This window comes from Coturnix japonica, chromosome 4 (assembly GCF_001577835.2).
Source record: "Coturnix japonica isolate 7356 chromosome 4, Coturnix japonica 2.1, whole genome shotgun sequence".
Lineage (NCBI taxonomy): Eukaryota > Metazoa > Chordata > Aves > Galliformes > Phasianidae > Coturnix > Coturnix japonica.
Genome location: NC_029519.1, coordinates 18,626,268 through 18,642,999, shown reverse-complemented (window position 1 = coordinate 18,642,999; position 16,732 = coordinate 18,626,268). Strand labels below are relative to the sequence as shown.

General features: G+C 35.5%; 1 long non-coding RNA gene across 7 annotated transcripts in view; it reads right to left on the bottom strand.

Moving 5' to 3' along the window:
* LOC107313058 overlaps nt 1-16,732 on the bottom strand; it is a 156,730-nt gene that overhangs the window by 52,155 nt on the left and 87,843 nt on the right. For 5 of the 7 annotated variants that reach the window (XR_004306928.1, XR_001554760.2, XR_001554763.2 and 2 more), the window contains exon 2: nt 8,311-8,473. This is a non-coding gene — a long non-coding RNA (uncharacterized LOC107313058). Of the gene's footprint in view, nt 1-1,155; nt 1,284-8,310; nt 8,474-15,678; nt 15,766-16,732 lie in introns of those variants that run through there. The other 2 variants (XR_001554766.2, XR_001554764.1) reach the window with 2 other exon arrangements.

Below are 16,732 nucleotides of genomic sequence, written 5' to 3'. Positions count from 1 at the left end.
TACAGCATCACTGAAAAAGAAAATTACAACAGAAATTCTGCTTTTTAATTTTTGTATGAATGTTAATGATAAAATGGCACCTTTAGTAACAAGAATAGTATGCCCTTTTCCTCAGTCTCAAATTTTCATCATTATCCTAACTCATCTGCATTTCCAGAAGTGTCTGCTTTTCAAAGGTATCACATTTGTATGAAGTGAAGTGTTCTGGGTGAAACTGCTATAGAACATTAAATATTATCGTTGTTATATAACCTACACTACTAGTCAGAAGATGATCTTCATATGAAATAATGACAGACAAAATTATAAAAGTGAGAAATCATAAATAATAGAGAGAAAAAGCAAGAAAGGAATCCTATGTATTCGGGGTGAGAACCAAAGGAAGTCCACAAGGATTATTTATATTAACTCACTCATGGGAGTTAATATAGTAGCTTTTCGTTACAGGATCTTCTCATTCTCCAACTGCCAGCCAGAGTTGCATTCAATTTATTCCCTTTTCTCACAGTATTACTTGCATGGCCGTAGTAAGACAAGAAACTACTATGATCTATTTAGCCTTTTATTTTCCTTTCAGGCACAAACAGATTGCAGGTCAATCCCTTTCAGCCTCTTTCACAGCTATGGTGCTCTGCACAAAACTGTGGTAGGCTCATAAAAAATCTCATATGTGTGAGAGTATATCCCTGCCTCAGAACAGTACACTGAAACATGCTAAGAAAGGTAAGTACGCAGCAATGGAGGGAGTCACTAAAGAAAGAAGATAAATGCATTGAAACTACTGTTCTGACACCAGATTTTCAAAGCACCATCTCATGACAGTGTTCAGCATGCTAGCAGAAGAGGTGGCTGTGGAAGGAAAAGGTTTGTTAGAGCATTCCTCCCCTCCCTAATTATGTAGTAACTTATGTTTACCAATTGGTTATTTTCAATGTCAGGGAGCTGTATTGCAAGCCACACAGCTTCACATATTAGATTTCCTTACTACATCCTTGTAAATTCCAAAGGCTAGAATAAATAGCTTTATTAAAATTATTTTACTGTGAATTGAGGCTTTGTTGAGGCTTTTGGCTGATACCTAAGCATACCATTAAGTTACAGAAATGCACATCTTGTTTTTCATCTTGTCTACCCGTAAATGTTTGCTAATCTTACCTGTCATAGTTGCTTGCTGGTTAGACTTAAATAGCCTCAAATCAACTTTTCATCATACAAAGGCAAATTATTTTTTTCATACTTTTTTCCCCTGTGGTGTTCCAGTCTGCTTCAGAAACATGCCAGCCCTTGCAGAGCACAGAAAGAAAGAGGTATCAGGAGCCAGAGTTACATTCCAGAAGCGAGTCATTCTTGTCAAGTATTTCATACTTGCCTCTCCGATGACCTGCTGGCCTCACTGGTGCATCTTAGCATGAATACATCCTTGATGTGCATTTAGGATAACCATATGACTCAATTATAGCTGTGCCAGATGAGAGTAATGTAAGGTCATCCTAAATGAGTGCTAGTAAAACATTTATATCACACCATGAATTCTCTGTCTAACACTTAGCATACTGAAGAAATAATTTTTCAATGTTTAAGTGATTTTTAGAGGAAATTGTTCAGATCCTTTGGATAAGCTTAGATATATTTTATGAAAGCCAGAGCCAAGAAAGGAGGTAGATGATGTTATTATACATGTTTGTGCCTCTGTAGACTTGGGTCTGGATGCAACTCTGGCTCGTGCTGACTGCTACTATTTGTGCCAAAACAAGTCAGGATCAACTTGCATGCTGGTGGATGTCGAATTACTGTCAAAGAAACTTTAACAGCAGTTCTTTACATAGCAGAATCCTATAAATATCAAGGAATATCTTGGAGTCTGGATAAACAGTCAAATCCTGTCTCTATTTGGATTTTTTCATGGAAATCAGAGGAGGTAGGATTTTTAACCACTGTATTTAAGACTGCTTTACTTCACATGATATAGTGCTGGTCTGTCTAGAGATAATGAAGGTCTATCAGGAAGGCCAGGTGGGAAAACCCCACTGCTTTTATTGTTCCAGGAGATCCTTTTAGTTCAAAGAGCCATGCCATTGCTGAGCTTCTATTCACTGCCAACAGCTAACACAGCATAAGGTACATGGCAATTGCTGGCTGCAGGTTTCCAGAGCAGTGTGTTTTGCTCTGGTTTATTTTTAATGGAATGATGGAATAAAGGCATCTGGACTTGAGGAGGAGAGAAGTAATGGTGCCTGGTGCCATCAGATTGTGGGAAATTCTGAGTTTTGCATATTTTCTTTTACATTCAGGACAGCAGGCTTAAAAAAAAAAACAAAAAAAAAAACAACAAAAAAAACCCCACAACCAAACACCAATTTATTAGCAAGTATATATTTTTTGAATAATTTGTTTTTTTGCCCTACAGAACTGTAAAATTATTAAGTAGGAGAATTCAGACCAGAATGTTTAAAAGACCAGATACAAAATCTGAAACTTAGAATCTGAAACTTAGGGATATATTCTGTTCTTCAGCATGACTATTAGTGTTAATCAATACAGAAAATATATACAAAGCTTGATTCTTATTTAACTCAATAAGTTTGGAAGATTTAGAAAATATTGGTGAATCTCTTTACAACCATTAAAGCATGATGAAAAAAACAACAACATACTTGGTGTAGGCTTAATATTTAAAGTCTTTAGAAAAGACATTGCACTATTTATTAGCTATTATAAATATGAAAGACATTACTGGCAGTCGTGACATATGCAATAGGAGTCCTTGGTAGAGTATGAAATTTAGATACTGAAGTGCCATACTTGCTGACATGCCACATAACTTTTAAAAGCAGGCAGCTAGAAAATCACTGAAATTAATCTTAAAAATTACTCCAGCATATTACATTTTATTTGCTAGCCTGGTGAGAGAAACCCTAAGTCTATTTTTTTCCAGCAGCATTAATTTGAAAGGCAGAACGTAGGTTGATGAAGAATTATGACACCGAAGAAATAGAATATGTTCTTGAAGAATGTTCAGAATGAACAAAAACAATTTCCATTTTGTTATGATAAACCTTAAGGTCACCCTTCTAATAATCCATAAAACAACTCATCTCATCTCATGTCAGTGATATCAAGTTATTTAAATAACGTAACCATGTATCATAAGTTTAATGGGCCATGTCAACTTCCTTTAGTTGATGAAAACACCAGGGGAAAAAAAAAGTGTAAATTTCTTACAAAGGCATCAGTGTTACGTAAAAGCATAAGAACGGAGCAGCTTTTCTTAGCCACTGCAAAAGTCCATCCAGCTAATCTCGGATCTTCAGCCACTGTCAGCAGCATAAGAGATGTGAGCATTGTTTCACTGGTACATCCACCCAACTTTACAAAAATTTCTTCAATCCAAAATACTACTTCATTGTAGAACTATGTCACAGAAGCAAATTCAGACTTAAAATTAATAGTCATGTTACTAAAGTGCATTTTTCAGTTAATGTTTAGTTAGGTTTGGAATTTTTAAAACTGCTTACAAAATAAAATGAAAAGCAACAAGAAAAATCACATTAATTGAAGATTACAGAGAGAACACTAGCACATCGTGATCAGTTTGAGGGACCTTGGTTCAGTAAAAATGCAGTATTAAAATTGATGAAGGCACTGGGGGTGGATGTCAAGTCTCCTAGATTGAATCAACTTCCCAAAGATCAAACTCTTTTTTTCAACATTGATTTAATGCCCAGAGTTTCCACTGAATCAAATTCCACTGCTTTCATGGATGTTCTATTTTATTCCCTTAGAATGATAAATAAAACCTTGATAAATAAAAACTTTAGAAGTGAAAAGTCATGAAGCATCTATTATTAATCATTTAATTGCTATTTATACATGGCAGCACCTATGAGCTAACAAAGGCTGGTGTCCCTTCATACAGGGTATCTGGAAAATAAATGCACAGGGTCACACCAAAGCTCTATCACTGATAGTGATCAAAAGTAGAGGTCCAAAGAAACCCAGGATGGCCAAGGTTGCAGGGTACATCGGGCCCAGACCTGTCTGCAGCAGGGCTACCCAGAGCAGCAGATTTAGCACAGAAGTAGTATTATAATTTTGACAACTCTGTATGGGCACAGCAAATCAGAAAAAGCCACAATGTTATGGCTTTAATATGAAACCTATGAGATGTCTGAATAATTACTATCTGGACAGGCTTGAAATACATCAAAGGTACTTTTGTACTTCAGTATAGACTGTCAAAGCATGGTATCTTTGATTATCTAATTCTAGCAGGAGTCATTCTAAATATTCCAGAAGGATCTTCTCAAAACTGCAAGAGGAAAAAAAGTTGCTGATGGAGTTTGTGGATGCATGTCTGTGCAGATTGTTAACAGTCCCCTCTGGCATAGCAAACACATTTCCACATGTTCTTTTAGTATACTTCACTGTTCATAAAATCACAAGATAATACTATTCATAATTAGAAGTTAGAACAGATGTGCTATACCAATCTGGAAAATGCTGGCTCCTGATTATGAGCACTTCTACAACAAATCTCTTTTACTTCTGAATTTAAAACCTGAGTAGACCTTGGAATATTGCTGTTCTGAACAATGAGACCAAATGAAAAGAGCAAAGATGTCAGAAATTCAGTCAGACCCAGAAAATACTACAACAACAAAAAAGCCATGCATAATTAACGTTTCTTATTCTAAACATCCTTATTTTCTATTGCTGCTGGCTACCAGTCCTTTACTCTGTTAATAAACTCCCCCTGCTTAGGAGAGAGGTAAATATAGTATATGTATCTGAGTATGCAGTTTAACTTTGAAATAACCGTTTAGTTCAGAAATACAGAGTCTATAGAGAGATAAAATTCAGGGATTTTATCTGCCAGTTTAAAATACGATCTCTTCCTTTATAAGAAACAGCCTCAAAGCTACCATTCCTCTGCGTAGGTGCATATGTGCCTGATTGCAGTCATTACAAGTACACATTAAAGTGACAAATACAAAGAAGCTGTGCTTCTGTGACTGGAGAGTAGGCTGCAGGTAGGCAGCGCCACTGCCAGGCAATCACTTTTCTAACTATTCTGTATTTCTGAATGGGCCATTTCTAGCTTTCCATGGATGAATTTCTTATGAGAACTTGTGTAAACCATGGTTCAAATTTCATTGACACTGACATCTGCCAAGAATAATACTTTACTGGTGTTAAATCCTGTGATAAACTGTGTAATACAACCATTAATCACATGCATCATAAAAGTATATTATCTCAGAGAAATACTAGGTTTTCTGCTTTAACTGGTACTAAATCAGTATTATGAATACAATCCAAATTATTGGTTTTCAGTAAAAAGTTGCTTCTTCGATCTTCAAAAAGATTGCCAAAGTATCTGGAATTCCTTTTTAAGGCTGAGTCGCAAAAACTGTAAAATATTACATACTAACATTGAATATTTTTTTGGAAGAAGGTCCTATGCTTTTATAGAAATTATGCAAAGCATCTCATCCTCAGTGTTGTAGACTAGTGCCAGCAAGTACTTCAGCAATTTCAACATTAATCTAAATTTTTCAAGTCCATAATCCTGTATTCTCTTGCTTTATCATCCATCATCCTATTTCTGTGTTTCGAAAGTTCCTAGACAGCTAGTTCATTTGGCATCATTTCCTAAAGCACAAACTAGGATTGAGCTCAAACTTATCAAAACAGAAATTAAAACAACTTTCAAAATTCTATATGCCTCCAAAGGGAAAGTATTCTCTAACTTCTCACTAACTGCAGTTATGAACAGCACAGTCTTATTTCTACCATAATTTCCTATGCTGTCAGAAGTAGCTTACTCTCAGTACATATGCACGTGTGTTTCCTAAATTGCTTTGAAACTTAAAGTCTTGTTTCAACTGAAATTAAACAAAAGGATGTTGATCTCAAAGATTATTATGTTTCCATACATTCTGCAGAAATATATGATCAAACTCGGGATTAAAACTATGTAAGTTTCTGGTTGAAAGAAAGGCTACAGAAGGTGCTCACATTTATTTGTGATACTTGAGAGTCTGCATGCCAGTGCTTATCTCAGCCACGAAGACCAACCAACTACAAAGCACCAGCCCACAGGAAACAAGCCTTCATTCATTCCACACTTCTGCCTATCACTTGTTAGTTATATTACTTTTCATTAGTCAGACACAGATTTATATGGGGAGTCAGGGATGGAAGGGTAAGAAATTTTAACATCCCTTATTACTGCAGTAAAGTGCTGTGCATCTGTCTGAGCTTCCTGAAATATCAGCTCCAGCCAAGATGCCTAACGTTCAGAAGCTGTGACCTATATCTGTTCAGTTCACTTTCACAGTGTGCCAGCACCAATAATTTCCTACTATGGATTTACCACTGATGTTTTGTGCAATTACATTGTACAGCAGCACACCTGTCTCTTTCCACCAGTTAATGACAGTAGGGGTGGAATTAGTTTAAGCCAAAATGTGAGTGATGAAAACAGTTTCTCATTGTTAATATTCAACATGCGTATTATGCATATAGGCGATAATGTCATTTTCCCCAGTTTAGTGACTATTCTGAAGGGGTGCAAAAAAACCCACAAACCATTACTGAAGGTATTATGTTCATCGGAAGTAAAGATTCATTTTGCAAACAGAGGATGTTGGAGAACTCATGTATGATTACCATGCTCCATCTAGCATTGTGCCTTAGACAACTGAACTTATACTACATAGAGAATAAGGAGATTAATAATCAATATGATAGCTGAGGGAATGACAAATTTCTACTTATCTCATGAAAAATTTTAATTCTGTGCCATTTATACAGCTGATACTGAGGCAGGGAAATAAGTGTATGACATATATTAATATGACCACTTTGATCCCTATGGTTAGCTGCAGCTGCTATGCAAGTTAGAAAAGCAATATTTTTTCTTCTTTGAGGATTAACAGTCAGAAAAATTCTTCCTGCTGGTGAACTACAGAACACTGAACTCTGAGCTGTCATATTAGGCTGTGTAAAAGATGGCACTAAGGTAGCTGGAATTTTTGTCTTATATTTTGGTTTCTCTGCCCTTCTTTGGCTTAGCAGAACCAAATTGTGCTCAGACCTGCCTAAACCTGTCAGTCTAGGCATGCCCCCATTCACATATTTGCAGTGTGATTGTAGACAGGTTGTAATCAGCCAATAAATAAATAAATAAATAGATAAATAAATAGATAAATAAATAAGGGGGTGGTGAGGCTGGAAAAAAGGTTAGAACTTGTCTGGCATTTCTGGTTAAACGTCAAGAAATTCTGATTCTTCAAAGTACAGCCCCTTTTGTAGTAGCACAGTGACTTTAAAATTAAAAATTCTCAAAAGGATAGTTCAGACTGGAAGTCAAGCAAATGGCTGAATGCAAAGACAATCCAAAAACTTAGATGATCATGGAACCAAATAATTAGTTTTTGTCTGGGATTTAGGCAGTTAGCACCAGAAATCTTTGTTTTTGTATCAGATAGAGCAGAGATTTATGATCTGAACTCCCGTATTCCATACGACAGAAGTTTTCAGGATAAAATTAGCAACACTAACAAGGTTCCCCAAGGAAATTATAAGGATATCACTCTCATGTCTGTTCTTAGAAAGATCTTGGAGTAAAAGCAATTCGTTTCTAAGCATGAAACAAATAATGAAAGCAAAGAAAGAAACTCTATGAAACTAATAAAAAGAAACAATCTAATTGTACTGGATCTGGCCAGGATGAAGTTCATCTTCATACAGCATCATAGGAGCTGCTATTTTGGATCTGTTAAATAATATGGTTTTGATAACAGGTTTTGGCTTTTGCTGAGTAATGTTTACACATCCTTGAGGCTTCCTTTTTTCCTGCTTTGTTTCTATTGATATTCCTTTGCACTCAGTTACTTTCTTAAGCATTTTTATATTGCCTTTTGCCTATCCTCTTAATTTTACTCATTCTAAAAGGAAAAAATAAAAAGGCAAGTGTGTATTTTCACATGAAAATTTAAAGGGAAAGTTAAGGTTAATTTCCCCTGGGAACAACACAGAACATTTCACTCGAGTACACTTGGGGAAAAAAAGAGATCATCATAGCATATACTCACTGGTTATTTCTGAGAACACCAGCAGTTCTTAGACACTAGTGGGAGTATCTCACAGGCAACACTTTCATGGTATTAATAATTAATCTGTCTTCTAATGTCAATTTCTAAATTGGTCCAGCACAGAACAGAACTCGTAGTAACTTTGTAAAGGTCCACTTCTGCTTCCCAAAGTGTTCTCACTTAATTTCAGCTAGCAGCATCATTCTCTTACCATGGATTTAATTTTACTGCAGAGATAAGTATGGAGGCAGGGCCACAAAATCACACACAGCTCTTCTGAGTGGCTTCCATCTGCATGTAGCTCCCAGAGTTATCTCATGCCATATATGTCTTTTGTCTTCAAATGCATCCTCAAGTGGGGAGCCAAACAGAACCTAGGACAACAGAACAGAATCTTAGATTGGAATCCTACCTCACCATTTAATCTACCTTTATTCTGGTAAATCTCCCTTTACTCTGATAAAAGGAGATGCCCTTACAGACTCCAAGTTGGGCTAAAATAGTTAATGGGACTTCTGGAACTGCAAACAGGCAAGACTACACAAACAAAACCTGCTATTTATTTTCCCTCTCCCAACACATAGAGTGCCTTATTTTCCGGAACTTTTCACTGGATAGCTTACACCAGTATGTGAAAACCGAGTAAGAAATATTACACTAGGCTGCTATGTATTGAATAACACTTTCAATCTGGTAGCCTTACCTTAAAACATTTTAAATCAACATCTGATAATCACCATTAAGTTTAACCAATCATTATGTCTAATCAAAGCAGAACAGGACAGGCTAATTGGAACAAGGTTAATTAGCACAATAAATGTAGCTCTTAGAGAAATGAAAGCATGTATTGCTCATTACCTGTGACTATCAGTAAGATCATGGACATGCTGATGAGTAACATTCTCTTCCCACACTTTTGTTTCTAAAGGTACTGCATTCAACACATCCCAGAAAACATACTATTTTTTTGTTGATTATTTTGTTGCCGCTATTCAGAAAAGAAAGCTATTAGTAAGATATTGCATTTTCTCAAAATATGATGACTCCTGGTGGTGTTTTCCCCACATATTCTGAAGTTCCTGTAGTAGCACAGTTCTTTCCAGCAAAAATCACCCCTGAACAATGATCAAATAGGTTTGCAATTTCTGTGTATCTTTCTACATACTTGTCAGTTGATTCTTAATGTTCTTATTTATTCCCTTTAGCAACACAAAACATATGCTGCACAAGCTCTGCTTCTTTTTCACAACTACATCTCTCATCTCCAGCCTCTGTAGCAGCCAGACCTAGCGTATTACCCCTTACTACTCCAGTTATCCAATCCATTTGTAAGATAACTTGGACATCGTGGAAGTGCTTAATCACCACTTGTAATGTATATCATGTTGCATGCTTGTTTTGGGACAAATTCTCACACTGCTTTTTTATCATGCCTAAGTTAGAGTCCTTTACTACATATTTTTCCTTTTTTTTTCTTTTTTGTCTTTGTTTATTTTTACTGAAAAGTTCAAGAGGCAAACACACAGAGGGTGAAGATGCTGGCAGAGTAGCAAATGGAAAAAATGTAAAAATATAATATTTACCAAAAGTAAATTATTTTTTACTTACTTGTCAAGTGCTATCATTCTTACCAGCATTTTTGTTTGTTAGGAAAATATACTATTTCATGTACCTAGTTTGATTCCTTTTTCTTGCAAAGATGACAAAAAGTATTGGCCTTCATAATTATTTCCTCACAGAAAAATTTTTATATTTTACACATAAGTTCCACAATAGACTTTTTAATGTTTAGAAACTTCAAAGGATCACTATTTTTATTCCTACTTTAACATATACTCTACTTTCTTTTCCCTAATACTTATTAATGTGTGGAATATGAGTGCTGCAAAAAGAGAACTGCTGTTTATTCTTCCAGAGGAGTACAAGCTGCTTTTCTCATTCTTACTATGAACTACTTAGAACATCATTTCCATTGGGCATGCCAACTTTTCATATTTTGTGAGCCAAGGCCTCCTAATTTCATAGCCAGCTTGCATCACCCCATGAGTTCAATTCCTATTTTATACCTTAAGGTTTACGGTGATGAAATCTGATTCAGTTACCTTGGGGCTAAAAGGACTTAAGTTTTGATCAGTGATCACTGTCAGCTTTAGCACGCATTTGCTTTAATCCAATCCTACTTAGGGTGCTGGAGCCATTAGAATTGTTTTTTCTGTAGTTAATTTGGGTTTTTGGACTGGAAACTATCCTTAATTTAATCATAAAAGTTTGTTCATGTCAACCACATTTCAGAATCTATTAAGTTTCATTAAATATCCTGCCTGTTCAGCTGTGCTTTGAGACTTAAGTGATGCTGTCTGACTTTCACAGAGCAATTTTTTATGTCTGTCAATTTTCTGTCAAGCTTCCTGAACAACATACCTTTGAATATATGAAATGCAAGACACTTATTTAAAACCACAATAAATGACAATACTGATGAAAATCAGGAGATGTGGAAATAAATGCAATGGAAAACAGGCAAATCATCTCTAACTGATGTTCCACTTCCAATTAATTCACCCTCCCCTGAATATCCCATTCTCTGAAACACACAAAAAATATATATAAAAAGTGAAAACTACTATGAGATCTACCTTTATTGCTAATGAAGGAGAAGATAACCAGGATATCATAGATGGAACTTAGTACATGCAAGCACCTTCTCAATAGAGCTGTTTCACTTTTATCCTGAGCTATAGATCACTGCAATCATACATTACTGCTTTTACCAACTTGTGACAAGCCATTAAGTGGTTTGGTAATGCAAAGTGAAATCTTTTGAGGATCTGAGTAAGATTACCAAACCAGTTTCTTAAATGGGAGATCAGTTCACACTGATGAGATATAGCGTCATCTAACTGAACTCCCATATTCAGCAGGCTGTGAGATTTAGTTAGCTATTAATCAAGAATCCAGACACAGTGCTGATTACTTTTCATTATTTCTAAGCTTATTGAGGCTTTAGCTGTACAAGGACTGTACTATTTTTTACTTTATCACATCTTTGTGACAGCCCTTTATTAACTTAGCATCTACTGTACATAGTTATTTCTAGGCAGAGTTTGCCTTTAAGCTAGGCAGGATTTTTTATGTTCCTTCAAAGATTAAACATGTGAAGAACTTCAATTTTCAAAAACCCAGTATCTGTTGCCTTGTATCCTGTGTCATTAAAGTTGAACACAATTATGTATTATACCTTTTCTTTTTAAACTATGGTTACATTTACAGGTATTTTGAGTATAATTCTACTGAATTTGGATAAATAAACAAGTCAGACATACACAACATTGTCTGAGATTTACAGCTTCTGAAATCTTATTTTCCCTCAGGTAAGCATGTATGAAGCTCCTCAATCCTTGGGTTATTTATATACAAGCATGTTAAAAACCCTATCATTTCTGTTTGGTAATCTGGAAACAGCAGAGGTCACTTAAAACCCTACCTCATTAATGAGCCTCATTAAATATTAGTAGGAAGCTTCAGTAATCAACATTACGTTAGTATTTGGGTAAGCTTCAGCAGTCCAAGAACTATAGTCAGCATATTTGGTTCTCTTTATGGGAACATGATCTTTTAAATCTACTTCATCATAGGAATGAGTGGGAGGAATGCAAGACATTTACATTACACTACTTAGTGAGAAGAGTATATGCTTTATTATTAAAATGCAGTTGTGGATACATCAAAATTTGTTCAGTTTTAAGTATGTAATGGATAAAAAAAGTGTTTTGGGAGATCACACAGTTTAAGAAAACTTTCATACAGAAAAAATACGTCTAAAATGTTATCACTGTAAGGAATAACTTTGATATCCATAATCTTCTTCTGCTGTTTTACTTAGAAATATATATTTAAGTATCCTCCCACATAACATTTTCTTGTTCTTAACCTGTAGCCATGGTGACACTATAACACTTCCTTACAAAGAGGACAAAAAAAATTTGATCTCAATGAAGCAAAGAATTTCTACAAAAATATTAAATAGTCCACAGAATATCTCGTCTAAATTTAGCAGGAAAAAATATCCTATTTCTTTGATTAAAACGAAATAAGGTCAAAAATACACTTCAGTTTTGTGGGCGTATGAAGCCAACACTACAGCAAATATTCTTCCAAATTCTATTTAATTGCATGTTTAGGTAAATAGATTTTAACAGACTTTTTACCATTAGCTGCCATAAAATCAATATTGCAATAGCCAAATGAACTTATTGCCTGTGGTCTCATTTAGAAGTGTAAGTGTACGTGACTTGTGTACTTGTGTCCTTCACAGAACAGGTGAGAACCAATAAGTGATAGATTTTTCACAGGGCTATACATCAAATGAATTCATTGGCAACTGTTTAACAGGATATAGCAGCTCCTTTTGTGTACGAGATATTCCCAAGGCATGAATGGCATTACAAAGGTGGAACTTGTGCATCTTTTGTCTACTGCTTCACAGATTAATTTTGAACTGATCATTCTGATCTATAGTCTTTTAAATGGCCAAGGGTATACTTGAGATACGTCTTGCAAACAAACCCAGGTTGTGGAAATATAACAGATGAGTGGGGAACCACATCTCTCATCCAAATGGATAATCTTCTGTTTGCCCTCAGTTTGAAAACAGTAATTTCCCTATGTTTTTGACAATTAAGTGCATAAAAATGGCCAGTGGTCCAATGCGGAGAAATTTGCTGGGTTTGACTGTCTGCTTTCAGATTGGTGAGTGAAAGAAGAGCTGTTCAACTGCTTCACAAAAGGCACTCGCATGCCAAATCTAAACCAAAACAAAGGTACACCAAATATTCAATCCCTGTACTTCCAGTCAGTTATTTCTATGGTACTCCAATCCTTCAAACCACAATACAGAAATGATTCCTTCATTTTGATTTTCTAGTCTTCCTCTTGACACACCTATAAGAACTGACTCATTCCTCAAAATTTCCTGATTCATTTATGATCTTCCTCTGTGAAGATCAGTGAATTGTGTACCAACCTCAACCAGAAGCTGCTGCTTCGCAACATTCACCTTCAGACATTGGTATTTTCCCTGAGATTATTATAAAAAGTAAATTCTATCACACCTGATTGTCTTCACTTCATCTGTTGTGCCTTAACTTCGTTTTCAGTATCTAAACCTCCCTCAGAGTTCCTACTCATTTACAGACCTTCACTAGCAAGAAACAGCACTTCATAATGTAACAATTTCATGGCCAGTTTTACATGCTTAGTCATTTTCTGTTACCCCAAGATTGACTCAACGATGTCGTACAAGAAGACAACACAAGCTGGAGCCTATTTCAGCTTTCAATGTTAGCCTATTCTGTCTTTATACCAGTATTTACTTTGGCAAATAGGGAATGACTAAGACAGTATTACATTTACACTCATAAGAACATACTCACAAACTGGAACCATTGTTCTAAATTTCTATGTCTATACATACATCAGTGTCTGACATAGAATGCATATGGAGATAGATCAAGTAAATGGTCCTGAGCTTGCATAGTACCAGCCTATACACTGCAAAATACAGAGGGCTTTTCTCTGCCATTCAGCTGTCACTAATGAAAACCCATGTGCTTTGAAGATAATCAACAATGCCAAATTGAATCATAAAGATCTATGTCATGTTTTCCAAAGCAGAAGTTCATGAGGGGAAGTGACTATAATCAAATCATTCAGAGAAGAAGGAAGAGTAAAAGAGAGAAGACAACATAAGGCAAGATTAGAAGAGCAACCAAATAAAAAGTGGGAGATGATGGAAAGAGTAAAGGTTTGAAAGAAAAGAAGAGGTACTAAGGACACAAGAAGAAATATAACAAAAAATGACAGCTGCATGGGAAAGAATGTTGAGTCCAGAAAGGCAATGGAAGTACTGCCAAACAAAGAGTGGCTTCATTAATTTTTAAACTATTTATTTTAATCTTTCTTTTCCTAAAAATAATTTGGGATCATATTTGCACAGTTTATCATCCCTCAGATGTTCAATCCCTGAACTTAAAAAGAACCATTCACTAGAACAAGTCTTAGGGCACTGGTTACTTACAACCATAGATTAATGAGAATCTTTCCTCATTTACAGGCAGGATTCTTAGAATGTGGTCTCTAAGAGTTACATTTCTACAGAACACCAAGCATGCTATCAGCACACTGTGAGACACCGGAAAGGGCAAAAAATGTCTTAACATTTCTAAGATAACAACTAGAAATAAGAAATACTATTTTTCAAATAAAATAATGAAGACCATGAACACAAAACTAGCCATCTTTAAGAAAACAATATCAGACAATTAAATTGCAGTGGGTTGAAACTGTCTTTAAAACACACAGTTTTAATTTTCAGTAGCAGTTGCTAGGATGTATTTCTGTTCCCTAGCAACACAATTTTAACCTACTTTCCTAGTGCATCTCTTACAATTAACAAGAAGTCTTTTCAGAAGCAAATCTTCAGCTCTTCTATCAGTACAAGTATAGGCATGTAAATCACATATCTTTCTGGAAGAGTTGAAAAAATATATATATATAAGTGGAAAAATGATAACTATCCCTGAGGAACTGCAGATTTTCAACATCTAGTAACCCCACAATTCCGAACTTGTTCTTTCTTGAAAATATATATTTACATCTTAATGAAAAAAAATGTTTTGGGAGGAGAATTTTAGAAAAGGACCCGAAATTATGAATTCTTTAAATAGAGAATATTCCCTTTTTGATTACATAGGGACCTTTTGGAGTGCAATAAACTGAATATTAAAGTCTGTAACACTTGGGCATCTTTTGAAGCTTTATGAAACAAGAGTTGAATAAAAATTCCACTTTAAAAATTCATAAGAAACAATGCATGTGTCAAGGGACCAAACTAAACTCCTTACTTCCAGTATCTTTTTCATAACCACTACTTCCATATTGTTGGTACATTCAAAATCCTTCGGTACGTTTTTCAGAAGCAGTGCTTCTGACCCATAGCTAATTAAGCAAGAATTAAAAAACAGTACAAGGATGACATTATTTGCATGTTCATGTCTTTTCATATTCATTTCTCATCAAATTTACTAAATGAACCAATATCATATCCAAATCATATCTCACAGTGCAATATTGATATTATATTGCAAGAAGAAAACTGCTACATTTCCTCTGAGAGTTTGTAAACAAATCTTGTTTGCCCCATGCAATTTATAAAAATCAGCCTTTGCAACATTGAGGTCATTCTTATAAACGTTCAACTAGACATATATTTTGAAGTCTCAGACAACATTGGTTTCAAAAGGAATTCTAGATCACCTTAAACATACATCAACACATAACTTGTCAAGCTAATACTCAGAAGTAAGAGAAGGCACAAAGACAATCAAATTGGTGACACAAGAAAGCAGTGCTGACATGTCCAAATTACAAAGCTCTTCAAGCATTTTAGATTCATACACAGGCTACGAAATATCCACAAGCTCAGTCCTATTTCTATCTATCTGTAAAGTAAGAAAGTAGGAGATAATACAAGAATGGTGGTATAATAGATAGCCAAAGGTTATCTATAGGAGAAACTCACCAATTCTGAGGCCTTCAATCTAGATGGAAAATGCTGAGGCTGGTCACCCAAACTCCACAAAGGAGCAGTCTCCAAAAAGAGATGCTGTTGTAGTGGTCACCCCTTTTATGAAGTCTACAAGAGGTGGAATCAAGCTCCACCCCTTCCAGGAGCACAGCTGAATCACCTTCACCTGTGCTCCCACAGCTGACCCAACACTTGCCTCAGCTGGTTAATAAGAGGTTCAGTCTGTGATTACCAATTTCCTATACACTATCACTTCTTAGTATAAAGGTGAAAACTGATTTATTAGGAAAAATAATCTTTAAAGTTTCACAAATTAGAGAATACTTTTTTTTTTTTTTAAAAAAAGCTATTTTATTTGCTAGTAACATTATATTTTTCAGTGTGTTCTTATCACAGAGTTATCTAGATCAATCTATGTCTGTGCCAGGGGGCAGTAGGCCCATGGGCCCCTAGCCCCAGAAAATGGGAAGGGAAAAGGGGAAGGGAGATGGGAGCTGGGCTCAAAGAAACAAACAGCAGCAGAGATGATCTAAGGAGAAAAACATTTTACTAACTCTGATATCGGAATGCAAGATAATAAAATATAATGAAATTTAATTGAAAATGAGGCTAATAAGTCAAGTAAAACAAGACAGAGAGTTTTCTGAAGACTGAGAAGCCTACTTTGAAATTGAAGGCTCACGGCTTGGAAGCACACCCACACCCGCTGCCAGGCAGTGAGAGAGAGCATCACTTCTGTGATGTATTTTCCTCTCTGACCATGAGGTCCTCTGGGACATGTAGTTCTTCTCTGTGCTCCACATGATGTCATGATGTGGAATACCAATAGCAAAAATTACAAAATCATGACAGTTTTTATATAAATAAAAAAATAATACTACATGACATACGACATCATATAAACAAGGAAAGTGAATTATACATCAGCAACATAGAAACTGATTTTTTTCAGACAGCATTTGTTGAATTCCTTTTAAAATTCTATCAGTGCTCTGAACAGTTCGCAAGGAAAAAAAAGAGAAAGATACACTGATAATTTAATTGCACT